General features: G+C 47.2%; 1 protein-coding gene and 1 long non-coding RNA gene across 2 annotated transcripts in view; one reads left to right on the top strand and one right to left on the bottom strand.

The window, feature by feature from the left end:
* LOC144818082 (uncharacterized) overlaps positions 1 to 16,251 on the bottom strand; it is a 434,782-nt gene extending 418,531 nt beyond the window's left edge. Inside the window, exon 1 of the long non-coding RNA XR_013607039.1 lies at positions 16,162 to 16,251. This is a non-coding gene — a long non-coding RNA (uncharacterized LOC144818082). The remainder of the gene's footprint in view (positions 1 to 16,161) is intronic.
* PDE4D (phosphodiesterase 4D) overlaps positions 1 to 21,991 on the top strand; it is a 1,494,598-nt gene that overhangs the window by 548,503 nt on the left and 924,104 nt on the right. The window lies entirely within an intron of this gene.

Raw genomic sequence — 21,991 nt, 5'->3', positions numbered from 1 at the left:
TCGCAGAGTCGTCAATAGACTGGTTCCATCGAGCACCCCCAAACCGGTGCCACTGTGAACTGACGTTCCCCGCGGCAGATTGAACATCATCTGTGATTCCAAGCAGCGGCGGATAAAGGGACTCAGCGGAAGTTGAACACTTTACTGCATCCTGATACAGTTTGTTTTTCCCACAGGTTGATTTCCGTATGTGGGTTTTTGCGATAAAAAAATGGGAGGGATGTAGAGTCCTAGCATGAACACGGTCTAGTGTTCAGGAGTGATGTAACCCACTTTACACACACCCATCACAGACGTCATGGTGTCACATGACGCTGCTAATAAAAGGGACCGAGCGCACGTGCTCGAGGCCATTCCCACTACCCCTAACTGGTGTCTGTGTCCACGTCATTACTGCTCTACACCATGCGGGCCTAGGGCCCTTCCCAATTCTACACCCAGGTGGGACTTACAAACGTAAACCGTGCTCCAGTCTGGTGGTTTCTCCGCAGATGCAGGCTGGTAATTATGGAGTGAGCTTATGTTTTCCCAGCTGAAGGAAAGAGGTGGCCCTCAGTAAAGTAGTACGCATCCCAAATGATTTATTTTATTTATTGATTTATAAAAGTACATGTGCGGGTATCCCTGATGGTTTTTCCACACGCAATTTGACTAGTTAACTTTAGTGCCAAAAGGCTTTGGCCGTAGCGGGCACCGGGCAATCCCCCGGTGCGCCGCACGGGTGGGGGGCCGTTTTTGTTACAGGGCCTTTTTCGGCCCTGTAACAAAATCGGCCGAAAACCTGCCCTGGCAAAGAGCTCGGCGGCACCTACAACCCTCCGGGGGAGGGGTGGTGGCGGCCGAGCACTTTGCCAGGGCCGGTTTTGGTTCCCAGTCCGGCCCTGCTTACAAACTTATGACCAGCACTGAGTGTTACTCTTCTTTTAACCTATCATTTGCTCCCCTTTCAGCACGCCTTGTACCACTTATTGTTTTACATTTTATTGATCAAAAAAAGGAAACTTCCTTTCTGAGTATTACAACATTACAGTTGACTTGAATGTTCATTTAGGTTTCTCCACAACAACAGTTACCCCAGAAATTCTAGTTCAACCAAAACTAACAAATGTATGTATCAAAATATAATTTTTATTTTGATTTTATCAAGGCAAAGAAAATACATTCATAAAATTGCTAAACACATTAAAATCCTAATGTAATGATCATAGTTACATAGAATCATAAAAATCCTTTTGTACACAAAAACACATTTTATACAGACACATTCAGTTTATAAAAAAGAACCATAATTTTCAAGTGTACAGAAAAGACCAATTAATAATACATGTTCAATAAAAGTTTGTCGACGCGTTTCGGTGGTATATTCTTTAGAACACCTTCTTCAGGACTTTCTAAAGGATCTTCTTAATCTAAAAATAGATACATGACAATATGTTAGAAGTTAAACTATCGGGGGAGTTGTGCCACATCACTGTTGACCGTGCCCTAATATTTCTTACATTTAAAAGTGGTCCTTTTATACATTGCCACATCAGGGTACTGGAGTATTGTGAATTGGTTATAATTTTATCCCTCGCGTTGCATCAGGGAATCTGTACATGGGAGATACAAGTTTTTTTTAAAAACTTAAGTACACACTTATAGCACCTGCCCACAGTATTGCTAGAAATTAATGCGGATAATGACTAGTTCACCTACTTTTTATTGCATCAGCAAGTCGGCTAGTACACACAGTTTATCCAGCTCACGTTATGATCCTTGTATCTCTTTGCATTGATACTCGAGTGGCTTGAAATTCTACACTCCGTGGATCAATCAGCTTGGCGTGTGCACCTCTTTTTATATTTAAGATGCTCTCACCAACAGCCTGGATAAATAACATATATATTCTTTAGTGTCTCAGATGTTTGTCTAGGTTATTCATTATACAAACTATTATTGCTGGAGTAAACTCCCAATCACCACACTTATTTCATTAATAGTGTGGATGCATCTATGCTTAGAAAACTCTGCATTTTATGCTTGAACGACTCTACATTTTATTATTGGAGATTTTGGACGAGACTCATGTCCAAAATCATCTACGCTCCATGTAAATAAACAGGTATGTATAACTCACGCACTACTCTGCTACTCTGGCACTGTTTAGGCAATATAGTAGCATTCTGTGTCGGATATTACTTTTCCTTTAATGCTAAGTGGATGGCTATATACGTACGCCCATCTTCTCCACCTACTCTTAACCTAGCTCCGCGTTCTGGCGAGCAGTTCAAGCAGGAATCCTAATGTAACCTGGATTCCCTTACATTCCCTTACATCTGGCGCTGAGTCGGCGGCTTGGAACTCCCGCCCCTACCCACCGCGCCCTCTTACTATAGCCCCTCGGAGCTATCGAGCTAAATCAAAGCCCGGACCTACTTAACATGGTAACGGTCCCTCTTACCTCCTATCTGTCATCCGATCGTCTTGACCCTTCCGTGTGGTATACGTGCATGCAACTGATCAAGGGGTTTATATACATGCACTCGCCCGGCGCTTCAGATGTAATAGAAAGCACCTGAGGTTCAGTCATTCCGGATTTCGCGGCCATGATAGTAGTTTATTGCCGAACCATGGAAACGTACACATTCGACGACGGACCAATCAATCGAAAACACTACCGACCTATTCATAGTGTTCTCAATCGCACACCGCGATATTTATAAAGAACACACGCTAGTGTGCATACGCTGTTACTGGTGCACATTATTATAAACATTTTAGCGATTCAGTGTTTCTTGTTGTTATTTTGAGCTTTTCATAATGTTCTCGATCGCACACCGCGCTATTTATAAAGAGCACACGCTAATGTGCATACGCTGTTACTGGTGCACATTATTATAAACATTTTGGCGATTCAGTATTGCTTGTTGTTGTTTTGAGCTTGGTATTGTCGGCCATTTTAGTAGTTTATTATAAGGATTGCGTCTCTCGACACAGGAAACCCCATGCATTATATTGATCAATGCGTATATATGGCATATTGTCATGTGTAGATTTTACAATTTCCATAAATTTTATATTGTATACATTGCGCTCAACAGCTGACAACATGAGCATTAAACTACAAGATTTAAAATGTCTTATAATCCTATTGACACAAGATGTTTACAAATTGCCCCTATTAGGGTCTGCACGTGTTCACTCTGCACTAGGGGGTAATGCTTATTAAGCTATTCGCACAGGGTCCCTCCGCTACCCATGTTGTGTTCAATAGGGAAAGCCCATTATATTAACTCTTGGTGGGTTATACAGGCAGAGTGAAGGCGTCCGTCCCCTTTACAATCCAGACTCGTATTTTTTATTTCACATCAATCTAAATTGTATACGCCTAATTACACATTTCGACCAGATTTGCAGTGAGGATTTACCACAAATGAAGCAAGGAAACTGAACTCAATATTACCAACACCAGCATATATCTCTACTATAGCGGTATATACTTCACTTCATTTGAGTATACAGTTGACTACTATTTACATGATACTGAACTACCTCACTATTCTCTCCCATTCTTCTCTATTGTTCAGCCCTTCTGTATAAGATTTAAATTTAGACATAAAGAACTGCTCTCTTTGTTTGCGTCTTTTATCAGTATTGCCACCCCTCATTGATGTTTTAATTTTTTCCAGTATGAACCAACGTAGTTCATCTTCTCTGTGATTCATGGTGATCCAGTGTTCAACTAAGGGGGCGTTTTTCTTTCTATTTTTCAGGGCTGATCTATGTTCAGACAGGCGTAAGCGCATTTCTCTGCCTGTCTCACCAATATAGCATTTCTGGCAAGGGCACATAAGGAGATATACAACATTAGATGTCCTACAGTTGACATGTTCGTTCATCCAGTGTGTTATACCCCTAAGGTCAACTTTGTCAGATTTTATTATGGTTTTGCAGTGGGAACAAGTTCCACACGGCAAATTACCCCGAATTGGTGCATTATGGTCGATGCTCAGCTGATGGCTCCTTTTTGGTTCTCTATATGTTTGTACTAAACAATTACGAATTGTTCCTCCTGTAGCAATTTACATTTTATTGACCCTGTTTGTGTTGTATATGTTTGGGCAACAAACAAAAAAATCTAATACCTTTTAACCAGACAGGATTTGTGCAAAAATCAGGCACCATAACAAATTTGCTTGCAATATCCGTCTTGTTGGACAAATCGGCTTCCTCGGGAATGTTAATGCATGGCTGCTTCGTGGACTTTAAGGCCGCCTTTGACCGCGTACCCCGAAGTCTATTATGGCTCAAATTGCGGAAATGGGGGATTCCACCAATGCTTCTACGAGCAATAATTGCGCTACACACCAACACATGGATCCGCATAAAACTTGGGGACGGATCATATACCTCAAGGAAAATCCAAACATCACACGGAGTGAAACAAGGATGTGTATTTGCACCCCTTCTTTTCAATCTCTTCATCTGCGACTTGTCAGAGTCACTCGACGAAGTTAATTCTCATCCTCCAAAACTCGCCGGGGTAAGAGTCAGCAATCTATTGTACGCAGACGAGTTAGTGCTGCTGAGCCACACCAGGGTAGGCCTGCAGAGACTCCTGGATCAATTGTCCCTTTACACTACCGGGAACAAACTGGAATTGAACCTAAAAAAAACAAGGGCAATCACCTTTGGGTCAAAGAAATATCGAGGAGGCGGCTGGCTGCCCAATGGAATAAGTGTTGACAAAGCCATCTCATATAAGTACCTGGGGGTCCACATGGATAGAAGGGGCTCATTCTCCAAACATAGAGACGAAGTAGAAGCCAAAGCTTTGACAATCCAGGTGGCATTTAAGACCCTTGCCAGGCAACTGTCTGGGCCGAGTCTGAGCCCACTCATAACAGTTATGAAGGCAAAAATCATCAATTTCCTCACTTACAGCCAGGAGATCATGCAAGGGAAGGACAACACCCTTGTGAATAAAATGAAAACAAGAATATTCAAACAAGTGTTGAGCCTTCCGAAATCTTCATCTCCTGCTCAAATACGTCTCGAGTTTGGCCTTCAAGACCATCAAGCAGTAGGGGCCGGAGCCTTCATCAGGCTGTGTAACAAGTTGCGTACCTCCAGAGAAGGAAGCCTGGAGGCTCTTTTGTGGCAGGAAATCTCAGCTGGACAACTTGGTAGATCATATTGGTGTTATCTACAAAACTCCCTAAAACTCCTTGTCTCAGAAGAAATCTGGAGCTCTAATCCACGCAGCAGGCACTCAAAATCCACATTAAAAGGAACGTCCGCCTTTGGTCCTTCCATTCAGACAGAGCCCAAATTGCCCAACGTAAGCATGTCTGGACAATTGTATCACGGTTTCAGCCAGGGATTACGGCCCCATGTCTGTCATGTACTTATTCTGTGCTAGGGAAAAAAAGATTCATGGCCCTCAGAATGGGCGAATGGCCATTCCTGTACCACCTGCCAAGCTGGCAACGCGTAAACACTAATATAATGTGCAGGGGGTGCGGGAGTAGCACGGAAACGATTGAGCATGTGGCATGTCTGTGCCCTACACTACTTGACGACCGAAAGATCTTGTTAAAGAGCGAATGGAATAAACTTGGCATTCGCACTTGCCGTCAAGCTATCATTACTTCAATGAATCCGGACAATTCACTGCTCAATATCCGGTTCACTAAGTTTATTACAAGAGCAGTAAGAATATTTATAATCAGAGAGAGCCAGCAAGTAAATAATAGTAAATTGTAAAAAGTTCTACATATCTGATATATTATTCATATTTGATGCCGGTACTGCAACTTATTACCTTCCTTCCCTCCTATTGTAAAGCGCTCTGATATCATTCGGGATCATGTTGGGCGCTATATAAAACTTTATAAATAAACAAAAAATAAAAGGTTAATTGAGCAAGTGGGGTACGTACACCTCCCAAACACTCCTGTATTTTTGGGTTGTGGATGAAATTCCCATGAAATCCCTCCCCTCAGTGTAGGCCCAAACCTGTGCATCACCAGTCCTGTGGTGGGGCATGCTAATTGACTCATGGATGCGGAAGGCTCAACTCCTTCAGGTCAATAGTGAGAATCTTTGCTAAATGGTAGATATGACATTGTGGTGCATTTGCTGCAAGTAGTAACATGGAGCGAGCCACACATAGCATGGCATTTTCTATTTGTTATAGTTGTGAGGCACGAGGACAACTAACTACAGGATACACCAAAGCACTGGTTGCGCAACAGGAAGAGGAAACAGCATAACGGGTAGAAACAACGAGCAAAGACGTTATGGTGATTGTCAGGGATTTTTGAAGATTCCTCAGGTGTAAGTCGAGACTTACATAAGAGGGGAGCCCGCACTGTGTACAGACTCTCCCCTAACCTGCTGAGTCTTGGTTGCATCAGGGACAGTATTGGGAAGCCAATCTTAAGTATCTTTTTGGAGGATATGGAGTAATACTTCATAGAAGTACCCCAACGCAGAAGCATGATAGGCCATTTGGATCTGGCACAGAGTTTTGAAATTAACATTTTGATTGATCAGTTCCTAATGGAGGAACAATATGTCTGGTGTGCTGTTGTGAGATCTTCTCTGGCTTGAAATGACCCAGGCAGCAATTTTGCGCTTTTTAAACATAACTCATCATTTAAACCAATCAATTAATCAGGGGTTTATAGAGCACTCTACTCACCCGTGAGGGTCTCAAGGCGCTGGGAGGCTGGGGGGAAGGGGAGAAGGGGGAGCAGCTCCGGATCAGTCGAAGAGCCAGGTCTTGAGGTCCTTCCTGAACATGTGCAGAATCAGGGAGCATCTGATGTTCACTGGGAGATCGTTCCATGTCTTGGCTGCGATGACCAGCTGGACTTGCTCCGTAGCGGTCGCTCCCCCACGCTCCCTGCCTCACCTCCCTACTTTCTCTGCACCCCTCCTCCTGCTGAATTGCACAGCCTGCCTCTGAGATAGCGCCTGACATCGCCTGCAATTCGAGAGCGCTTCGACGCTGACATAGCGCCTGGTATCGTTGCCTTCTATCGCTGCGTTGTAATTGTATTTGAGCCCAGTTGCGCTGCATTGCTGTGACATATATTTAGCCTCATTATTGTTTTTCGTGATATTGTGCCCCAGTTTCGCTTTCTGTACTGCCATTTTGTTATTCTGTTGACTCGTGGCCCGTGTCTCCTCCCCGATCCCGCCTCCCAGCTGCCCCTCCCACCCACTGGTAGAGTAAGCTCGCTCCTTCCAACACAACGCTGTGACCAGCTGGACTTGCTCCGTAGCGGTCGCTCCCCCACGCTCCCTGCCTCACCTCCCTACTTTCTCTGCACCCCTTCTCCTGCTGAATTGCACAGCCTGCCTCTGAGATAGCGCCTGACATCGCCTGAAATTCGAGAGCGCTTCGACGCTGACATAGTGCCTGGTATCGTTGCCTTCTATCGCTGCCTTGTAATTGTATTTGAGCCCAGTTGCGCTGCATTGCTGTGACATATATTTAGCCTCATTATTGTCTTTCGTGATATTGTGCCCCAGTTTCGCTTTCTGTACTGCCATTTTGTTATTCTGTTGACTCGTGGCCCGTGTCTCCTCCCCGATCCCGCCTCCCAGCTGCCCCTCCCACGCTCCGCCCCCCACTATCCATTTATGTCAGATGCACTTACGCGCAGCGTTCAAGCGCAGCGGTCGCGCCCCATGTGCGCCGAAGGTGCGCCAAAGGTAAGCCCGTCTACGCCCGTCCGCGCCTGGACCGCGCCCAGCGCCAGACCCCTTGGCCCCCGCAATAACCCCCCCACCCGCATCACGTACGACGCCGCTACCCTCTCTGCCCTTAACACCGGCCGCCCACCAAACTGCTACCAAGCCGCACCTGGAATCATCCATGGACCCTTTTCCTGCCAATCCTGCAAATTCGACTGCACCAAGACCCACACCAAACCCACAAACTCCAAACAGAGATCCGACACAAACCATCTGAAGTGCATCCTGCTCAACACCCGCTCGGTCCACTGCCACGCAATAGACCTCTGGAACCTACTCGACACCACTTCGCCGGACGTCGCCTTCCTTACAGAAACCTGGATGAACGCTTCGTCAGCTCCCGACATCGCCATAGCCATCCCAGAAGGCTACAAGATCATCCGAAAAGACCGCATCAACCAAACAGGAGGAGGCATCGCCATCGTCCATAAGAACACCATCCGCATCACAACCAACTCTGAGGACACCCTCACAGCCGCCGAACACCTTCACTTCCAAATCCACATCAACCCCAAGACAACACTTAGAGGCACCCTCATCTACAGGCCACCAGGACCTCGCACCCAATTCAGCGAAGACATCACTGACTTCATCAGCCCCCACGCCCTCCCCTCTGAGGACTACATTCTACTGGGAGACCTCAACTTCCACCTTGAAAAGAACAACGATAGCCACACCACCACCCTTCTGCACAATCTCGCAAACCTCGGACTCAAACAACTTGTCGACACCCCCACCCACTTGGCCGGGCACACGCTCGACCCAATCTTCACCTCCAGCAAGCACATCTCCTTCAATCACACCACAACTCTCCACTGGACGGACCACAGCTCCGTTCACTTCAACTACAAAAAGACCACTACCCACAACCATTACCCCGCAGAAACTGGAACAAAATCACCACCGACCAGCTCTTCACATCGCTCCACCAAACCCCCCCCGACAAATCACTGGACCCAAACCAAGCAGCCACCGACCTCACACAATGGATCACCCACTGCGCTGACGAATTAGCACCCTTGAAAAACATTCATATCAAGCAAGGTAACAAAAAAGCCCCATGGTTCAACGAAGACCTTAAGAAATCCAAGATGACCTGTTGCACCCTAGAGAAAGCTTGGCGAAAAAACCCAACCACTGACAACCTAGCCACCTTCAAGAACGCCACCCGCAAACACCACCAACTGATCCGATCCACAAAGAAATCAGCATTCAAGGATCGACTCGACAACAACACCCACAACAGCAAGGAACTATTCAACATCGTCAAAGAGTTTACCAACCCCACCGCCAGTACCAACGACATCACCCCCTCTCAAGACCTCTGTGACTCTCTAGCCTCATTCTTCCACAACAAAATCGCTAACATTCATAACAGCTTTGGAAACCAATCCACACCCCCCTCCTCCGAAATAAAACCTCCTTCCAACAACATTTACACCTGGAACCCAATCACCACTGAAGACACCATCCGCTTGATGAACTCCATCCACTCAGGATCGCCAACCGACCCATGCCCCCACCACATTTTCAACAAAGCAGACTCCACCATCGCACCCCACCTCAAAGACATCATCAACTGCTCCCTCGATTCCGCCACATTCCCGGAAAGCTGGAAACATGCCGAACTCAGCGCCCTTCTGAAGAAACACACAGCAGACCCCACTGAACTTAAGAACTACCGCCCCATCTCGCTCCTCCCATTCCCTGCCAAAGTCATTGAGAAAGCATTTAACAATCAACTCGCCGCCTTCCTCGAATCCAACAAATCCCTCGCACCTTCACAGTCCGAGTTCCGAGCCAAACACAGCACTGAGACTGCCCTCATCGCAGCAACAGACGACATTCGAACTCTTCTGGACAACGGAGAAACAGCTGCCCTCATACTACTAGACCTATCTGCAGCCTTCGACACAGTATGTCATAGCACCCTTATACAACGCCTCAGCAACATTGGAATACAAGAAAAAGCACTGGACTGGATCACCTCGTTCCTTACCGGAAGAACCCAGAGAGTCCGCCTCCCCCCTTTTAGATCAGAAGCCACCCCAGTTATCTGCGGCATACCACAAGGATCATCTCTCAGCCCCACCCTCTTCAACGTATACATGAGTCCCCTGGCAACAATAGCGCGCCACCACAACCTCAACATCATCTCTTACGCAGATGACACACAACTGATCCTCTCCCTCACCAAAGACCCAAACACCGCCAAAACAAACTTACACGAAGGAATGAAAGAAGTAGCTGAATGGATGAAGAACAGCCGTCTAAAACTAAATTCGGACAAAACTGAAGTCCTCATCTTAGGCTCATCTCCCTCCGCCTGGGACAACTCATGGTGGCCTCCGGCCTTGGGAACAGCTCCCATCCCCAGGGACCATGCTCGGAACCTGGGTTTCATCCTAGACTCCTCCCTCTCGATGACAAGACAAGTCAACGCCGTCACGTCATCCTGCTTCAACATCCTACGCATGCTCAAAAAAATCTTCCGCTGGATCCCCTCCGAAACTAGAAAAACGGTCACGCACGCACTGGTCACTAGCCGACTGGACTATGGAAACACCCTTTACGCCGGAACCAGAGCCAAACTACAGAAAAAACTCCAACGCATCCAAAACGCCTCAGCCAGACTCATACTTGACATCCCCCGCCAAGCTCACATTTCCGGCCACCTTAAAGACCTACACTGGCTCCCCGTCAACAAGAGAATAACGTTCCGCCTCCTCACCCATACACACAAAGGCCTCTACAACTTAGGACCCAATTGCCTCAAAAAACGCCTGTCCTTTTACACCCCCCTCCCGCCAACTACGATCGTCCAATCAAGCCCTCGCCACAATCCCACGCATCCATAGATCCACCATGGGAGGGAGATCCTTCTCATACTTAGCGGCCAAAACCTGGAACTCTCTCCCCACCCACCTCCGCCTCACTCAGAACCACCCCGCCTTCAGAAAACAACTAAAGACTTGGTTATTCGATAAGTAAAATACATACCTCCCTCAAGCGCCTTGAGACCCTCTGGGTGAGTAGTGCGCTATACAAATTTCGAACTTGAACTTGAACTTGATGTAGGAGAAGGCTCTCCCGCCTGTTCTGTTTCTGTGGATGCGGGGGACCTCTGCCAGGGCGAGGTCGCGGAGCGGAGGTTCCTCTTGGGTACATGGAAGGATACTCTCTCGTTGAGGTATTTGGGTCCGATGTTGAGGGATTTGTAGGCATGGGTGAGGAGTTTGAAGGTGACCCTCTTCTCGACGGGGAGCCAGTGGAGGTGTCGTAGGTGTTGGGTCATGTGTTTCTGACGCAGAGTCCCAAGTCTGGCTGTGGCGTTCTGGATGGTTAGAGTTTGTTAAGAAGGGTTCTGTTGATTCTGGCATATAGGGCGTTGCCATAATCCAGTTTGCTGGTTATGAATGTGTGGGTGACAGTTCTTCTGCAGTCCGGGGGGATCCGTTTGAAGGTCTTGCGGAGGATGCATAGGCAGTTAAAACTGGTGGAGGCGACGGCATTGATCTAGTGGTTCATGGAGAGGGAGGAGTCGAGGATGATGCAGAGGTTTTGTGCGTGGTCTGTTGGGGTGGGTGGGTTCCCGAGGGCGGGAACCCACCCAAGAAGGGAGTCACCTTCCAGGCACTGCTGCAATAAAAATGCACGAAAGGGCAGAGCAAGAATTAGAATGATTTAGTCATTAGTTTGCAGAAAGGAAATGATGTGAAAGAGGTGATGAATTTGGAAAACATATTCTTAGTTACAGTGGCTACTTGTGGTAAATGATGGTTAAGAGACAAAGATGACCCCAAGGGTTATGACTACATTTGAGAGTGCCCTTGACACTGGATCATGTCAAAGAAAGCTCCTCAGGTTTTCTGAACGCAAGATTTGTTCATGCAGAGGTAAATGTGAGCCCTCCGATGTAGTAAGCAAGTCAGGAAGCACATGGCAGAGAAGTGGTTTTACAGCTCCTTTAATATTGTGATATAGTTCTGGTGGTCATTGCCTTACATGTGGTCACAGTCGTAGTTGATGGATGCGAAGGAAGTCATACTGGTGCTGAAGAGGGTTGGTAGAAGGGTTGATTCTTTTGGCCTGCAGCAAATAACTCACTTTCAAGACTTATTCGATTTACATTGTGATTCTGTTCATGCTTTCCACCAGGAAGTCCTGTCGTATTTTACCATCCATTTACACTTCTGAAATTCCCATATGTAGTTTAATTCTCCCATTCAAGAGAAGATGCACTCAGGTGAGAGACTCATCCTGGACACGAAGTAAGATTCCATGCATGCAACCCATTAGACCACTATTTTTGCGGCCAAAGCTATCTCACACACAGAATCTGACTGTTCACTTGTTCCTATACATTTTATAGTGTTCGTCAGTATTCTTTTCCTGCTTTAAATTTTCTCAGCCACGGATGGGGCATGTTTTAATTTTCATTTTCTGAAAGTAAAGGTATTTGAAGTACATTTTCATGTTCACTGCTGTCGTTACATGTGGTTTTCTACATGCCTCCTGGGTCTAATTCAAAACAAATGTGTGGAAGTTGAAATATGTGTAGGTGTAAGTTTACTGTCACTGGTGGGTGAAAACCCCTGCTTATGTTTGTGAATAAAATGAAGCTGAGATTTTGTGTGTCGTTGTCATATTTGTTGTTCCAACACCTCATGAGAGCATCCATTTGCCTGCCACTGTCGCAATGTAAGACTTCCTAAAATTCTCTATTTTGAAGATTTTCCATAGTTGTTTGTGCCAAATCCTGTAATAAAATGTAAACACGCGACACGCCATTGTTCCTTCAGTCAAGATCTGTTTCTTGAATTTACAGGTGACGCCTTTTGTGGATGTAAGCTTGACCTATGTACAGTAATAGCTCTGTGAATCAGGTCCTTTGGTTCAAAAAGTTATAAGAGGGTTAAATGGTCACTTACTTCTATACAAATGGCATGGGAAACGGCCACTACAACGAGGCCGTTTCAACGAAAACTTTAACCACGCATGCATTACAACGCATGCGTGGTTACAACGACAGCCTTTACCACGCATACTTTTACTACGAGGTACGTAGTAAAGGCATGTGTGGTAAAGGGTACATATAAAAAAGGGGGGTGGGGGGGGGCTTCCCCCCCCCCCAAAAAAAACGTATCTTTAGACGTGATGTGCAGGCAATCGGCATCGCAGAGGAAGGAAACGGCCGTTTTTTTTTTTTACTTATGACGTCACCACGCTAAAATACGTGGAATAAGATAGGCGTGTAAATAGCATTCCGTTGTAACGCATGCGTGGTAAAGGCATGCGTTACAACGGAGTTCGTTGAAAAAACATACAACCAATGGCATACAGTCATTTTTACATTAATTAGGGGTCATAAGCCTTATACATGACGAAAATGATATTCTTCTGTTTTTATTCCATGGCACAGTGCGCAAATACCAATTTTTATTTCGAATATGTTGGGTAAAATCTTAAAGCCTATAAAAGGGTCATTTGTGGGCTTCCACTGTAAGGTGTGCTTCTTTTCTGATCATGCTATAGTCCATGAGATGACGTTTCGTTTCGTAGTCCTGCTGGGAAGAAAAATGTAAAACCTGTGCGCATGACAAAACGTATTCATTTAGTACAACATTTAACAGGATCTCTTAAACCCACTAAGAACTTTTTAGTTGATTTACAAATATATGTTCGCTAATAGATTATGATTTCTGTTTGTGATAATATGAAAAATGGGAAATGTTATGAATTTACAAGAGGCAGTTCTAGGTAAACTGACAGATGGTGGGCTGCATTAAATGACTGCATATCTCTAATCCACGAAGAGATGGGTTACTACAGAGCACTGCCGCAGGCTGCTTTAACTTTCTAATGATTGGCGTAAGTGAAAAGGCATGATTTCAATAGTGCAGCAGGTGCAGTGGCACCGGGAACAAAAGCTCCAGGCACCCCACTAAACACTGATTATTGCTATATTTTACTACTAAACAGGCAGCCACAAGTGCAGTTATTTTTCAGGCACTAGGGTCATGATTAATAAGAATGGAATAGGCAGGGTTTTTTTTTACCACACCTGGTAAATACTTATTACCCCTGTGTGAGATATTTATCAGTTGTGATAAATTCCTCCTGTTCCATGTTTTCTTTTGAAATGAGATATAACTTGCAGAATTGGTGTTTAGAATGCCAAATTTCACTTGGTTTGCCTTTTTTCCTGGGGTTTTTCTCCCGGTAGCATTTGGCAGGTTCGACCTGCTGTAATTTGTCAAGAGAAAACTGTGAGGGGTTGATCACACAATTTATGAGTCAGCTCCCTTTGCAAATTCCTGTTTACTCAGGGATCAGAATAGCCCTGAACATGTAATGATGCTGTTAGAGCAGACCTCTAAAGTCCTCATTACTAGTGGCGACATGGCAAATATGATGATTATTGCACGTTTTAAAATTTGGTACCACAGGGATTGTGTGATAATTAAATCGTTTTCCAAGGATTTCAATTAAAAATGTGGCATAACTGGGGCTTTGCTGAGCATTTCCCCCCCGTAAAATTTAGCCGGTTTCAACTGCTGAAATTTATCTGGGGAAAATTGTGGGGCTGTGGTAATTATAACAACACTTCAAATTCTAATTCCTGTGTAATCAGGGTTTTGGACATGGGTTGGAAAAGAATGTGCTACTCGTAAGGACGGCCTATTCACGATTTACCCTTGTTAAAAAAGGATAACCTTTGTCAGAATTGTATCAAAATATCAAGGTCAAAAGTCAAGCACACATTTGATACGTAATTTTTTTTATTTATTTAAAGTTAACTATTCACAGTAAATTACACACACACAGAAATGGTTTGTATGCCCTGAGCATAGCTAGGATGATAGAGCAAGCATCCAGATGTGTACATAATGCCAGCGGCTAGAAACAGGGCAGGTGGCGGCTCTTGGATCCCCTTTAAGAGAGCGCCTTTTTGAGAGTCTAGAAACATTCTCTGATCCTCAAGAGTGCAAATGAAGACACTGAGAGAGCGTACTTGTGATTGTTGTAAATTCTCCTTAACAGTTGTGGCTACTGAGTGTCCACTTCCAAATCAGTGAATTCTGTGGAGAGAAGGGCATGTTGAAGATAATTTCCTCTGATTTTCCTATGCCTGCCCTACAGATGCACTACAGTACCAGAAAATGGCACCCAGTAAATGGCCAGTGTTGCTCTGCAGTTGGTATGGTTTTGGATGGGTATGTGCAATCAGTGTCACATTAGAGCCCGGACCCAAAAACCTGTCCTTTTAGTGTTTTTCTGTCACATCCATCTTAACTTTTAGAGCAGGGTGTCTACGACTGAAATGGAACACATCGTCCATCTGCATCATGGGAAAGGGACAGACTTAGTCAAGAAAGAGGTGGAATGAAATATTCTTGCATCTCCGCAGATCCATCGTAGTAGGAAGGTGGCTGTGTCGCTGTGGACCCATATAACCCATATGAAAAGAATTGACACCGCAATAGAATCTCAGTCACAATATCACCCCCGTTTGTGTGAATCTGGCACTTGGTAGAGATGGGGTAACCGCAATTGAGGGGATGGGGAGAACTGCTCATTATGATCTTGGTGCTACTCCTCCAAACTCTAAATGAGCCCCAAAACATTTCCAAATAATGGTCATGACGTTGTTCTATGTGTGATCAGCATTATGATCGCCATTGGCGTTTCCGCCTCTGTCTTTCATTTCGTGCTGCCGGCTCATTCTGCATCATCCCATGGCGGCCAAAACGAATAATTATTACATTGTAGAAGAAGCTGCAGCATAGGAGCCTTTGTGAAACCACATCATGTAATTAGATAGATCAAATTGATATAAATGACCATTAGTGGATCATTTATTTCTCATTTCTTGTTTTGCTTTCAGCAAAGAGATGAACCTTGTGCTGAATTCCTAAATAGGTTTTATTGCCTGCACAGGTATTACTGCATGCATAAAATGTATGTTCCAGTAAACCTCAAACCGCTCAGTCATCTTTACTTAACTTTTATGAAAAATAGAATCAAGAATTATCCTGCAGCACGTCCATTCCCACTAACCTGAAACATGTGTGAGAGAGAGAGAGCTAGAGAGAGAATATATGAATGAAAATATCCATGGCACGGTTAGCGAGACATCTGGCACCGGTGTAATTTCCTGTTTGAGTGGCTTCAGGTGTTATTTATTGTAATAACCTAGCCAGTTCTATTGTTCACGTTTTCACCGCCTCTTAGGAGCCTGCTAGAGATACAACCACTCTCCCTAACAAATAGACTTTTAAGTTTTTGAAACATAATTTGAGCAGTTTGTGTCATGGCGATCACTACCATATAAATTTAAAATGACCTACTTTGCATCAACATACGACTGACTGCATTAAACCTTTTGGTAGAAGTTAGAATAAGACTCACATTTACCCAGTTACAAATGGGCTATGGCACGCCGATAACAGGAATGAATGACTACCATTATCGATGCTCAGTTCGAATTTCCACCAGGGGAGGTGCAGCCGCTTCATCACCACCCCCTTTTCTGAAGAGTTTAAAACCCAGCCCGGAGCCCGCCACGTGCGCGCGCGCGCTCTTTGGGGCATGCTGTAATGAGCCGGGTCCAGCCTGGGCTTCCCCCTCAGTCACTCTTGTTTGAAAAGTTTTCCACGCACGGCTCTCCTCACAAGCCTCCTGACCTCTATTGCTCCGCAGCGCACCGGGTTAAATCCTCTAAGGGCCGCTATAAATAGAGCTGTGACGCGGCTCTCGCGCCCGGGGAAGCAGGTAAACAGGCCGGCGTCAGTTCAGCATGTACCGAGGCGGATGTGATGTGTATACATACATACATGCATCGGAACGCATATGTATGTATATATATATTTAAGCATGTGTGTCACAAAATGCCATCTCTCGTTTCCATTAGAACAGGTTAGTCACAGAACGGCAGCTGATGTAAACCTCTGTATGAGGTGACGTCTGGGGTGGGAGAAGGGGGAGCAGGCCGTGAACTCCGCATGAGTGTTGCAGATGACCCCGGAAGGCGCGTCTCCGTATCTTAAGTGCAGATGCTGATTACAATCGAGTGCATTTGGCAGGATACATTGCAGTGATAGATGTGGGCGGGGACGGAAGGGCACGGCGTGCCCCTACTACTAAAAAATTGTTCAGTCCGTTCCCCTACTTCTTGCTTTCAAAAAAGCGTCCCGGGACGGCAAGAATAGTCCAACTTTAAAATGATAACTTTTTTCTTTCCGCTTCCAGGGGCTGCTCGCACTTCTCTGTTGTACTCCAGAGGCTGCAGCAGCCCCCGCCCCCCCTGAGCTCGTGCAGCCTGAGGGCAGGCCCATTGTCATTCTGATTGAGGCAGATTAGCCCCTTTAGAATGACAATGCGCCCGCCCGCCCTCTGCCTTTAACATATCAAGTGCCCCTGAGATCGGAGTTGCTGATTAGAGAGGAGCTTTCCCCAAGCAGAGTACTGTGGGGTACTTGACACCTTTGTCAATGTTGTATAGGACCCGGATCCCCCAGCATTGTCCCACCTCCCTCTTCAAGCATAACGTACCCCACAGTTAAATCAACCAAAGAGATTTGTGTGGGTTTAAAAACGGCCATGTTTAATATCAACAATTCATAAACATGACAAGGCAAATCAACTTCATACTTCAAAATCACAATACACTTTTAATATTAACTTTCATGATTTGCAAGATTATTATCCCCCCAGCACCAAGGGGCCTCCTGGCTCGCACCACTCAAAACTGAGTTTTCCACGCAGGTGCACCGCGCCTGCGCCCTTGGGCGGTGGGCCCCCACCTCTGATCCTTGTCCGCCATTACCGGGGCCCACCCCCCGACCACCAGGCTGCCCAGGGACCCAGGAGGCTCGTAATCTGTCGCCCTAGCCTCCCCAGCCGGTGGTCACTTATCCTCGGGCGAGCTTACCGTCTCTCCCCTCAGTGCTGGCCTCGGTAGTCCGCAAGCCGGACTCCCCTCCATTCTGTAAGTCAATGTCCCTGTTCGCAGGTCTTTTTACCGCAACACGCCCCCTCAAAACCCTAAACTATGGGACGGGTGGGTGGGAGTTAACAAAGAACTAGGGTAGGCAACGGGGGGGTGGAGCATCTAAGGCGAGGTCAGCCGGTCCCGGTGCAGCAGAGGGAAAAGAGGTCAAGGCCACGGGCACTTGACCCTAAATAGGCCAAAGGTCTCCGCCCCCTGCTGCACCGGATGTGCGTCACTCCCCCTAACCCGGAAGCACTTGACGGCCGGGCGCCCATTGGGCGAGCCGACCGTCCCCTACCTTCGTGACCGGGAGGTGGGCCCGGGGGGCCGGGTCCTAAGTGCGCGCTCCTTTAGACTCGCGCTTGGCATAGGACCCGGATCCCCCAGCATTGTCCCACCTCCCTCTTCAAGCATAACGTACCCCACAGTTAAATCAACCAAAGAGATTTGTGTGGGTTTAAAAACGGCCATGTTTAATATCAACAATTCATAAACATGACAAGGCAAATCAACTTCATACTTCAAAATCACAATACACTTTTAATATTAACTTTCATGATTTGCAAGATTATTATCCCCCCAGCACCAAGGGGCCTCCTGGCTCGCACCACTCAAAACTGAGTTTTCCACGCAGGTGCACCGCGCCTGCGCCCTTGGGCGGTGGGCCCCCACCTCTGATCCTTGTCCGCCATTACCGGGGCCCACCCCCCGACCACCAGGCTGCCCAGGGACCCAGGAGGCTCGTAATCTGTCGCCCTAGCCTCCCCAGCCGGTGGTCACTTATCCTCGGGCGAGCTTACCGTCTCTCCCCTCAGTGCTGGCCTCGGTAGTCCGCAAGCCGGACTCCCCTTCATTCTGTAAGTCAATGTCCCTGTTCGCAGGTCTTTTTACCGCAACACGCCCCCTCAAAACCCTAAACTATGGGACGGGTGGGTGGGAGTTAACAAAGAACTAGGGTAGGCAACGGGGGGGTGGAGCATCTAAGGCGAGGTCAGCCGGTCCCGGTGCAGCAGAGGGAAAAGAGGTCAAGGCCACGGGCACTTGACCCTAAATAGGCCAAAGGTCTCCGCCCCCTGCTGCACCGGATGTGCGTCACTCCCCCTAACCCGGAAGCACTTGACGGCCGGGCGCCCATTGGGCGAGCCGACCGTCCCCTACCTTCGTGACCGGGAGGCGGGCCCGGGGGGCCGGGTCCTAAGTGCGCGCTCCTTTAGACTCGCGCTTGGCATAGGACCCGGATCCCCCAGCATTGTCCCACCTCCCTCTTCAAGCATAACGTACCCCACAGTTAAATCAACCAAAGAGATTTGTGTGGGTTTAAAAACGGCCATGTTTAATATCAACAATTCATAAACATGACAAGGCAAATCAACTTCATACTTCAAAATCACAATACACTTTTAATATTAACTTTCATGATTTGCAAGATTATTATCCCCCCAGCACCAAGGGGCCTCCTGGCTCGCACCACTCAAAACTGAGTTTTCCACGCAGGTGCACCGCGCCTGCGCCCTTGGGCGGTGGGCCCCCACCTCTGATCCTTGTCCGCCATTACCGGGGCCCACCCCCCGACCACCAGGCTGCCCAGGGACCCAGGAGGCTCGTAATCTGTCGCCCTAGCCTCCCCAGCCGGTGGTCACTTATCCTCGGGCGAGCTTACCGTATCTCCCCTCAGTTCTGGCCTCGGTAGTCCGCAAGGCGGACTCCCTTCCATTCTGTAAGTCAATGTCCCTGTTCGCAGGTCTTTTTACCGCCACAAGGGTGGCCAAGGCCTTCGGGTCTGCCACCCTCCCCACCTGCATTCTGCATGAAAAAAGACCACGGTCCCTTGATCTATGTATCCATGCCCAAGCCAGGGCACTGCACTCCATTGTGATGCTACATTGCATCCCCAGAGATCATTCTGTGTGGGATATGACATAGGCGGCCCGTCGCTGAGCGCAACCTTGCCAACTCCCCGTTAAGCCGCCTCACTGCCAGGTTCAAGGATCTCGCCCGGACTCCGGGGACCAACACTCAGCATGAAATCCTGGCATACCAGGCGATTCTGGCCAATGGGAATTCCCATAACCACGCCGATTCTGTCGGCGACTGCGATCGTTGTGATACCTCACCTTACCGATAACCAGTCAGTGTGAAATGTGACGTGAGCGGCCCCTTACTGAGCACAGCCCCGCCCATTCCTCTTTAAGCCGCCTCACCGAGACATTCCAGGCTCTTGGCCGACCTCCCCGACCGTCGGGGAAGAGTGCCCCAGTACTATACCACCGTGGCAGGGCACCCTACTGAACAGGAGAGAAATGGAAAAGTCAGGCATAATCATGACCACGTTGCAAACCTCATTCCACAACCACCCAGACTTGATAGGACGGCAAAAACACGCCGACCACCAGTATCCTATTTTCTTGACAGTGTTAGATGGTGAGCCTGCCATTGCTGTTAAGGCAGCTGCCCTCATTCTAGACAACTCAACTGAGGCCATCGGTTTCTAGCACAAGCTATCTGCTGATTTAAGACTTATACATCCCCTATCATGATCATCTACTGGATGAGTCAGTTCCTTCAATCTACTCGCCATATCTGTGCCTGGCGTAGTGAGAGACCCAGACTAGTAAACTGGAGAAAAGCTCCACCTAGTTAATCAACAAGGGGATCCACTAACTAATGGGTTGATTAGACGAGTGATCCATGAGCTAGGAATCATTCAGTCTACAGATCAGTGAGCTATCCGCAATACTATACACCTAGCTGTATGCAACCTAACTGATATGTAACTGATCCGCCCTTTCCTAATCACTTGCTGCCCTGTAGGTATGTCAGACTAGAGGAAGGGTAAAAATAGTAATGGTAGATCCAATTCTCTGAGTAGTCAGAGTAGTGACCACTAGCTAGAAATTTAGTTGGGCTGGAGGACCCCCATTGATTACCTAAAAAACCTGATTGCTGGGCTAGGGGTATGCTAGCTTCGGGTTAGTTCAACCTGGTGGCAGGAAGGCAGGATTTACTTAACTAGTAAAAAGGGACCCAGGGTTCTCAAACAAAGCACGTGCTAGAAGCCCTGACGTGTCGGATCTGAACTATGCGACTTACGCATCCTGGGAGCTCCATCTCCCTTTAATATGGGGGGTTCCCGACCGGCACTGATTAAACAGTTTGTAGCCACCTTGTAATAGTGTGGCTGTGTGTAATTGTCAGACATGTTGGATAATGAATAGGGCTCCGCCCTTGACACACCCTCTGCCACAGATTATGTGCCGTTGTAGCTTAACAGTGGCTAATTGTTTCCTGAAGGGGACCCCTTGCTAAACAAGTTCCCCGAACCAGGACACACATGCCTGAGGCGTTGGCCCACACTCTAGCTATGACCTTCACTAGAGGGTCACCCATGGTTGCTTATAACTGTGGAATGCCAGCCCTTGGTAGGACCACTTGGCTTAAGTGGCAGGGAGTTCGTATATAAACTGCATTATCAATCCGCTCTGTCCCTTCCCTACCCCACGGGATACCAAACAGCGTCTTTGAAGGTACACAAAATCTGGCCCCGCGGACTGTCCTAGGAAGGAAGCAGCAAGTACCCCGGCCTGCCAAGGTAATGACGAGCACCCACACACTTTATCGCTACGGGGCTCCCCCCGTTCCAATGCACATTTCGCACCCAGGCCGGCTTAGTATTAGGGCAGATGTGAGTATGGCAACAACCGTCTGTCCTGTCAACTGAATAATATCCGAAGAGGTCTCTCATACATTTGTTGTAGCACCCGCTATGTTCCCCGAAACCAGGGGAAGTTTCAGTGATTAGCCCAGAAGCACCAATGTTACGCCTCGTGCTCGAGACTTGGACCCATGTAACCAGGCCGGGTTCGCGTGTACCAACCAGCATTATCCCTACTTGTACTTTGCACGCTTTTGTAACCAGCCCACATATCACTTTTTCCTTTGTAATGTACCATTTGGTCCTTCTGGTCTTTCGGTTGCTCACAAGTGTCACATTTACCTTATGTAAATTAACGATTGCTTGTATCATTAGTGTGCCCTTGAATTCCTTCCCCATCGTTGGGCCTCATTACTGTTCTTAATGTGAACGCGCTCTGGCACCTTAGGGTAAGGATCCGCCGACCCTAAATGTCTCTCCTAAGTGTAATATTACATCACCCACCTTTGTGCGAGCACCCGCGTCAAAATTGTTAGGGGTTCTGCTCCATCAAACATAGACCACCACTGCGGATGCATTAACCCACTGAGCCAACA

This window comes from Lissotriton helveticus, chromosome 2_1 (genome assembly GCF_964261635.1).
Source record: "Lissotriton helveticus chromosome 2_1, aLisHel1.1, whole genome shotgun sequence".
NCBI lineage: Eukaryota > Metazoa > Chordata > Amphibia > Caudata > Salamandridae > Lissotriton > Lissotriton helveticus.
Note: the sequence above shows the minus strand (reverse complement) of the source record. Positions and strands in the feature narration are given on the sequence as shown.